Consider the following 9,063-nt stretch of genomic DNA (forward strand, 5'->3'; position numbering starts at 1 on the left):
TTGGCTTCAGTGAGGTTTCGATTCGGTATTCTGTACTTGAATCGGTCACAGTGACTTACCGTTTATGGCGTCGTTGGTAAACACTCCTCCGATGCGACACGTCAGTCGGTCACCACGATATTCAACAGTCCCCCCCGCTGTTACATTTAAGTTGTGCCATCTGTGAGAAAGCAATAGAAAACCATCACATCGGGTTGAGAGCCAGAGGTCTTAGAATTGGACGGCGCTGGCACAGAATCTGCCAGTTGTGGGTCATGTCGGCGTGCCAGGCTGCCTGCACTGGGAGCCCATGGATTGTGTCATGGCACACACACCACGACACAAACCATGGGCTCCCAGTGGCCTTGGAGGCCTGGCACTGAAGCAGCCACCCTTCGTAGCACCGCTCCACACTGCCAGAAAACCAAAGCATTCGACCCGGGATACACAAAAAACTGTCCCCTGCCCACCGGCACAGATCCGGCTAAAATGTTTCCTGAGAAGGTCTGGATGCCTTCATTTGATCACGGTATCGGAACCTTTTTCTCTCTCGTGTTGGCGACAGATCCTTGAGCTCCACCAGAACCGGGTCGCGATTTGGTATCCCTCCAGCAGTCAGAATCGCCCCGTCTACATCCCCAGCTTCATACTGTGGATCACGAGAGTCTGGCCTGCATCTCGCTGGGCTTCACACCTGTAGCCTCACAGTCTGATCAACATCTACAGATGCGATGGTAAAAACTGAAATCCCTGTTAACACAATCCTTAGGTTAGTGTGTGTGTGTGTGTGTGTGTACATAAACATCTTAAAGCTCCATACACAAAACAAACTAACAGAAGAAACCAGCCAGGAAGAGATACAAAGTTTTATCAAAGAGATAAAAAGTAGCATTTTATTAGTAGTCAAGTTTGTCGTGAGAACCAGACCGGTTTCTGCAGTAGGACGTCCGGTGGTGTTGAACCCAGTGCACACCTGTACAGTGGGCTTCTGAAGGGCCACAGCGCCCCCTGCTGGAAACGGGCCACATCTTTTAGACTGCAGTTGCGGGGATTATTTGGAAATGGTCCGGTCTGAATGTGTTCTGGATGGTGAAATGACAATACGGCTGGAAAGAACAAGAAAAGCTCAGCGCTATTCATTTAATAATATAATAAATGAACGATGAACCTGGTGTGCCGTGTGGATGATGTCGCAGGCCTCGGGCAGCAGTGTTTGCAGAGCCGGCTGATCGCCGCGCTGTGTGTGCGGGCGCTGAGGTAGATGCACCGATACAGAGGCATGTTTTGTTGCGTTAAAAGATAGGAAACAATTGCCGCTCTGTTAAAAAACACCGTCTTCTCCCACTCTATCTGCAGCCCAGATTAAAACACACACACACCGCCCACGCAGAGCAAATATGTTTTATCAAAGGTTGGATCAACAGGCACACACTCTTATCTCTGGACATGGGTCTCTCCAAGAGTGCAGTGTAGTGTATACAGTCAGTATAGTGTAGCGTAGTGCAGTATAGTGTAGTATAGTATAGTCAGTGTAGTTTATACACTCCAGCAGTATAGTGTTGTGCAGTGTAATGTATACAGTCCTGCCACATCCTGAAGTCATCCAGTCCAATACCCCACCAGGGATAACCCAAACACGCACTGGTAGTGCGATTTTAAAAACGTATCCAAATTGTCTAAATGCGAAAGTGACACACAACTGACACAAATGGTGGGAGAAAATATTGTGATTTTCTCTCAGTATTTAATGTGTTTCAGTTGTTTACCTGTGTTTTGTATTCAAACTATATTATATAAATGTAATGCCCAATGCAATTCATCACTGTATTTACAGGTGTTCATTGTTGGACTCAACCAATCGCACAAGCAAACTGTTTGGACAAGTAGTTCTCCCTGAGACACATAAGACATCCATCCCCCCGTCTCGTGCAGTGTCTAACGGCCTGGCGCTGGGTCAACAGGGTGAAGACGTGATTCGTGGAAAGAGCTTTTGAGTTTGAGCAGCTTGATCTCAGTGTTTTGTTTGGTTCAGACATTTCCTCGGGTGTTTCTTACAGAGGTCTCTTTTCCTGGCAAGGACAGGGTGAAACAGAACTGCCTTTTAAGGCTCTGGGGTATTTGTTTTTTGCGGGGGTTATGTGTGGTTTTCATAGCAGGGGAACATCAAAAGAGAAAGAGAGGGCAGGCTGGCTGTGCCCCCATCATTGATCACCTCTCTGCCCACACAGTCAGTCTGTGCTGAGGCTCAGTGAAGGTCTCTCGGGTCATGGCCCTGTGAGGCGGCTGCCTGTGGACAAACATGACGAGAGAACGAACCACCAGAAGAGTGAAGCACATCACTGATCTATGATTGGATGAGTATACGGTGCATCCGGAAAGTATTCACAGCGCTTCACTTTTTCCCCATTTTGTTATGTTACAGCCTTATTCCAAAATTAAATTCATTATTTTCCTCTAAATTCTACAAACAATACCCCACAATGACAATGTGAAAGAAGTTTGTTTGAAATCTTTGCAAATGTATTAAAAATAAACAACAAAAAAAGCACATGTACACAAGTATTCACAGCCTTTCCCGTGACGCTCAAAATTGAGTTCAGGTGCATCCTCTTTCCACTGATCATCCTTGAGATGTTTCTACAACTTGATTGAGTCCACCTGTGGTAAATTCAGTTGATTGGACATGATTTGGAAAGGCACACACCTGTCTATATAAGGTCCCACAGTTAATAGTGCATGTCAGAGCACAAACCAAGCCATGAAGTCCAAGGAATTGTCTGTAGACCTCCGAGACAGGATTGTATGGAGGCACAGATCTGGGGAAGGGTACAGAAAACTTTCTGCAGCATTGAAGGTCCCAATGAGCACAGTGGCCTCCATCATCCGTAAATGGAAGAAGTTTGGAACCACCAGGACTCTTCCTAGAGCTGGCTGCCCGGCTAAACTGAGCGATCGGGGGAGAAGGGCCTTAGTCAGGGAGGTGACCAAGAACCCGATGGTCACTCTGAGAGAGCTCCAGCGTGTCTCTGTGGAGAGAGGAGAACCTTCCAGAAGAACAACCATCTCTGCAGCACTCCACCAATCAGGCCTGTATGGTAGAGTGGCCAGACGGAAGCCACTCCTCAGTAAAAGGCACATGACAGCCCGTCTGGAGTTTGCCAAAAGGCACCTGAAGGACTCTCTGGTCTGATGAAACAAAGATTGAACTCTTTGGCCTGAATGGCAAGCGTCATGTCTGGAGGAAACCAGGCACTGCTCATCACCTGGCCAATACCATCCCTACAGTGAAGCATGGTGGTGGCAGCATCATGCTGTGGGGATGTTTTTCAGCGGCAGGAACTGGGAGACTAGTCAGGATCGAGGGAAAGATGAATGCAGCAATGTACAGAGACATCCTTGATGAAAACCTGCTCCTGAGCACTCTGGACCTCAGACTGCGGCGAAGGTTCATCTTCCAACAGGACAACGACCCTAAGCACACAGCCAAGATAACAAAGGAGTGGCTACAGGACAACTCTGTGAATGTCCTTGAGTGGCCCAGCCAGAGCCCAGACTTGAACCCGATTGAACATCTCTGGAGAGATCTGAAAATGGCTGTGCACCGACGCTCCCCATCCAGCCTGATGGAGCTTGAGAGGTCCTGCAAAGAAGAATGGGAGAAACTGCCCAAAAATAGGTGTGCCAAGCTTGTAGACTCATGAGGCTGTAATTGGTGCCAAAGGTGCTTCAACAAAGTATTGAGCAAAGGCTGTGAATACTTACGTACATGTGCTTTTTTTGATTTTGATTTTTAATAAACTTGCGAAGATGTTGTCATTATAGGGTATTGTTTGTAGAATTTTGAGAAAAATAATGAATTTAATCCATTTTGGAATAAGGCTGTAACATAAAAATGTGGAAAAAGTGAAGCGCTGTGAATAATTTCCGGATGCACTGTATACTCATCCAATCACAAGGCACACACAACCCCTCCATTGCACGGTTAGCTTTCTCTCCTGGGCTGTGTGAGGCAGAATGAAAAGATAAACTGGATTTAAAATGCTTATCGGCCATATGGAGTGTCATTCAGCTTCCTTTGAGCTGTGGTGTCAGCTCCTTACTCCTTTAGTTCCGACCCAGCAAAGACTTTTCATGCTGGCAAACGTTGTGTGAAGTTGTGGTTTGGTTGTATTTCGGTGCTGAGGAATAAGATGGTAAAGCAGCTCCTGGACTCCACCTGTTTGTGATGCCACCATGTGTTCAGCTCATTGCAATGTTGCCACAACACTATTTGGTTAGGTTTCCCTACTGGGTAGATAGAGGTTTACTGTATTTGGTATAACTATGATTATTATTATTAAAAATACTGGGTACTATGTTCCATTCTTGGGTGTCGACAAAACAAATACTTTATACTGACCTGAGAGTTCATCATAAGAAGTTCCCTTACAGTGGCTTTGCAGACGGCAGGTGAAATGCAATAGACCCATCTGAGCAGCAGAGGGCGCTGTTATGTCACTTAGTACTGCTCAAAGTGATAAAGGAAACTCGGCTCTAATATTGTGTTTCTTCCACAGGTTTGAGGAATGAGTGAGCAGAATACCCACTGAAGTGAACAACTCCAGTTAAGGAACAGCGATTATTATCCCATGTCTCTTCACACACATTAGCAACACTGTGCATCTGGTTTAATGTGCGGCTTAATGTTTGATCTCTGCTGTGGGAGATAAATTAAGTGCAGTACTCAGCTCCTATTCCCGTTACTGTGCACTAGCATGTTATGTTCAATAAAGTGCATTGGAGATTTCAGCAAATGGAAATCAAACACAGTCAAAGGTCTTTCATTGTATGCCACCGCCACCGAAACTCCCCCCATCAGAAGCCAGACCCGCCGGGGCTCGATCTGGATGCTCATGGAGAGGCCAGGGGCCACAGGGACGAGGGGCTCTAACTGCGAGTCTGTGGGTTGACGCTAAGCTTAGCCCGCTGAGCCAGTGTGTGTTACTGTGTTGCAGACTGGATAGGATCCTTAGATCACTCAGTTATAATGGACACCAAACGAGCACGATGGTGTGCATCATCAATGCAAATGCACTTCTGCGCTATGAAGGAGGTTGTGAAGTCGCAATGCTTAGACACAGGTCACTGCGCTGCATAATAGTACACATCTCTTGTATTTTCTATTGTGTGCATTTACCCTGCTTTAATTGTATTTAGAAAGCAGGAGAGTGATTCATAAGAAAGTGTCCAATCGAGAGGAGCTCATTCACCCCGTCGTGCTCCTTTGGTGTCCATTATAGTGAGTGATCCAAGGATCCTATCCAGTCTGCAACACAGTAACACACACTGAGCCACTGGCCCGAGACGCGCTGGTGTCCATGCAGCCGATACAATGAGCCGCTCCTCACACTGGCTTCACACGCAGCTCCACGGCTCAGACACGCTGCTGTGTAGTGACGGAGTATCTGTGGAGGAACTGGCGCCGAAGCGCTGGGCTGACGTCATCAGTGCGAGTCCTCACTCCCCGTGACGTCATAGCCGTCTGCCTTCTTCACGGTAAGAGGTCATTGCGCCACTTAGAGGCCAATTTGCCAATTAGCAGCTAATGAGCCAATTAGCAGCTAATGAGCGCGAGCTTGACGTGGGAAATAAGCGCCGCTGTCTCTGCTGGCGTGGTGGCTCAGCGGGCTAAGCTTAGCGTCAACCCACAGGCTCGTGGTTAGAGCCCCTCGTCCCTGTGGCCCCTGGCCTCTCCATGAGCATCCAGATCGAGCCCCGGCGGGTCTGGCTTCTGATGGGGGGCGTTTCGGTGGCGGCCGTTCTCCGCCACGTCGGCAGTTTTGGGGGATCGCTGTTTTCGGGCGGTTCCCCAAAAACTGGGTTTCAAATAGGTTTTCAAAAGCGGGTCTTGAAATCTGAACAAGAATTGTAAAAACCGGCGCCTTTTATCCCGGGGGGGACGCCGCGGCCACCAGACAGAAATAATGTGTCTACAGAGGAGAGGACTGCGGGAAAGACAACTGTGCTGCTGTAATAAAACACATTTGTGCTTAAACTCGCTGATGTTGTCGGAGCTGAGACTCCAGACCCGCAGAGCTCGGGGATACTCTGTTCAGGGTCGGCTGGAATAAAGGCATTATACAGCCTGCTCGGATTAGTGTTATTTTTTAGCATAACAACGCTATGAAGTGAATAATAGTCATACAATGAAAATGAACACCGAATGAAGTTTGACTGTTTGATTTCCAGTTGGTGAAATCTCTACAAAGAACGGGCAAAACAAAGTCGTCGTTGTTGTTTTACCACGTGAATGTCATGACTTCTGCACGTGTTAAAATGCAGCGCTGTCTCTACATGTGGTTTTGTACGCTTCTATTAAGTGGTGTATGGCCGCCCTCTGCTGGTCAGAAAGGTCTATGGCCCTCTGTAAAAAACCCTGTTCAGCAGATCCTGAACTGAACATGTGCGACATAGCAGGAGGTTTGAAATTGAATCCCCCGGATTCTAGGATTTTGTATTTAACGGTGGTAGGTGGGGAGGGAAGAAGGTGTAGGTGTGAAATGTCTAAGTGTAGGTGTGTAAATGTATATTATTATACATGCAGGTATAGCAAAGACATGAGAGCGGTTGAATTCTGACACATAGTTTGATGCCAGTGACTGAGAAGCAGCCATTGCCCTGTTTTGTCATCACTGTGGCTGGATTGTAGCTTCTTAATGACTTTATATGTGGTCCCCCAATTTTAGGGGCTCAAACGTATTTGGACAAACTAACACAATCATGGATTAAATTGTGAGTTTCAATACTTGGTTGCAAATCCTTTGCAGTCAATGACTGCCTGAAGTCTGGAACCCATAGACATCAGCAGATGCTGGGTTTCTTCCCTGGTGCTGCTCTGCCAGGCCTGCACTGCAGTGTCTTTAGTTCCTGCTTGTTCTTGGGGTGTCACATACGTGACCACTCCTGTAGTGAACCAGAAGAGCAGCCCAGAACTACAAGCAGCTGTCACTTAAAACTGAACATTCGTGATTCAGTTCATAAATACTAGAGCTCCTATTTTGTCATTATTAACACTTAACTGTACACTAAATAAAAACTCACAAACTGGACTAGGCACCCGAACTGGACACTAAAAGTCATGCACTGCATGTACTGGCGCCGGCATTCCTGGCCTTCACACTCTCCCTGTCAGTACAAGCAATGAAGGTAATCGTTAAGAAGATGATCCTGAGCACCTGATCACAGAAAATACTTTCACCAACAAAACCAGCAGCGAATGTCTCAACCAACAGCAAGAACAAAGAACAGAATACAAAAGGGGAAGAAAACAGCCAGGGAAAGGGCGTGTGTGTGTGTGTGTGTGTGTGTGTGTGTGTGTGAGGGACGGACTTGCAAACAGACAGGTGTCCTGAGAAGCAGTTACTGCCAGAGCAGCGAAAAGCAGGAGAGACAGCCGGTCTCACCTCCAGGCTCACTGGGTTATTAGAGCTGATTGGGAGCAACCCTGTGTACAGCCCAGGTCATCACAATCCAAACTGCTCTTTATTTCAGCTGGTGGCCTCAAACGAGAGAAAAGAAGTGAAGGATCTTGGGAACGGCGTGACGAATGCCGCCCAGACGCAGCCGGGTCTCCGGTCCCGCGGAGGGGCGCTGGGGGACAGCTGCTGCTGCTGCGTCTCAATTACAGCCCCGTCTACGAATGGAGGGGGAAACACTGAGGCAGAGTTGGAGGGAGTGGTGTTGAATACATCTACACAAGAGTTATTACAGCAGGACAAACAAACACAACACTGACGTATATATTTCAAACATTCAAATACACTAAACATACACACCGGAAGAATTAGCAGCGTCTTGATAATAGAGGATGTTCTCTCTCCTGCAGTTGGAGGGTTGGGTTCATGTGAACGGGTCAGAAAGCATCAACTCCAGTGACAGAATGCTGTTGTTTTATTTGTGGTAATAAAGTAAACACATTGAATAAAAAGGGTACCTGAAGCAATGAGTCGCTGGTGCTTTGTATCAGACAGGGCTCCTCTTCTGTAACGGAAAGAATTCTGCAACGCGGTCAACCTGGAAGGCTGGGTCCTGCGTCCGTCCCTGTCCTCGAAGACGGGCTGCCTGCCTTGAAAACAAACGAACAAGCAAACAAACGCTTTTCATGCACACAGATATTAAAGTTCAGATTAGCAGCTTGTGTTGCACCTTGCATTCATTACACACACACACACACACCAATAGTGCACACCCTGACACCCAGACTGTAAAACTGAAACAACTGCACCCCCATTATAAATAGCCTGATATTCAATCTGTAAGGGGAAACCTGTGAATCCCAAAGGACGGGTAACATGTCCTGAATCCTCTGACGTATCTGGGTCTCCAGTGTGCGTGTCCTGGTCACGCGTGTTATGGTGCTGGGCTGTAGACTCCTGGACACCAGCGCCGGGGCCCGTGGGTGTGTGTGTGGCGGAGGGACACACAGAGCAGCTCCCCTCCCCCGCCCCCTTCAAGGTGTAAACATTAAACTCCCTGCTCCCGGAGGAGGGTGTCAGAACGAAGTGCGTCATTTGAAACTTGCAGGCAGGCAGGAGGGCAATGTCCAGCCCGGGCCCGCCACCTGCAGGGACAAACAAGAAAAAGGGTTGAATTGCAAAATGAAATACAATCAGGAAAATGAATACACTTCCTTCATGCCTTTGCCACTAATTGAGACTAACTGAGGATACTTATCTTGGGTTTACTGCACATAGATCTATACAGCTTTATCAGGACGCATATGTAGCAATGAAAAGCACTGGAAGTCAAGTTACACTCATACAATGCTAGAACACTTTTATTTCCATTCATTCACATTTGATTAAATCTGTATATAGTTATTCGGGCTTCTTTCTTGACCCCACAGCCAGGACAACCGTGAACCCCTATCAGTGACCATCCCTCACCAGCAGCGCCCCCTGCCCGGCTTCATATCGTGGTTGCATCTTGCAGCGCTAACGGAGGTGACCGGTTTGCTGCACTGTTGCTGCACTGTTGCTGCAGCTGCATCTCTCTAATGCCGGCTCTATATTTAGCGGCCGCCATGTGTTGAGGCCAGATGGGCGC

General features: G+C 47.6%; 2 long non-coding RNA genes across 4 annotated transcripts in view; one reads left to right on the plus strand and one right to left on the minus strand.

The window, feature by feature from the left end:
* LOC136763586 (uncharacterized) overlaps nucleotides 1-7,956 on the plus strand; it is a 54,186-nt gene extending 46,230 nt beyond the window's left edge. For 2 of the 3 annotated variants that reach the window (XR_010820992.1, XR_010820994.1), the window contains exons 2-3: nucleotides 4,536-4,582; nucleotides 7,510-7,956. This is a non-coding gene — a long non-coding RNA (uncharacterized LOC136763586). The remainder of the gene's footprint in view (nucleotides 1-4,535; nucleotides 4,583-7,509) is intronic. The other variant, XR_010820993.1, reaches the window with a different exon arrangement.
* On the minus strand, nucleotides 875-9,036 carry LOC136763585 (uncharacterized). The gene is made up of 4 exons (XR_010820991.1): nucleotides 8,285-9,036; nucleotides 7,952-8,083; nucleotides 7,422-7,651; nucleotides 875-1,085 (listed from the first exon to the last, which is right to left on the minus strand). It is a non-coding gene; the product is annotated as an uncharacterized LOC136763585 (long non-coding RNA).
* Nucleotides 9,037-9,063: the final 27 nt, after the last annotated feature.

The sequence above is a fragment of the Amia ocellicauda genome, chromosome 11 (genome assembly GCF_036373705.1).
Source record: "Amia ocellicauda isolate fAmiCal2 chromosome 11, fAmiCal2.hap1, whole genome shotgun sequence".
NCBI classification, from domain to species: Eukaryota; Metazoa; Chordata; class Actinopteri; order Amiiformes; family Amiidae; genus Amia; species Amia ocellicauda.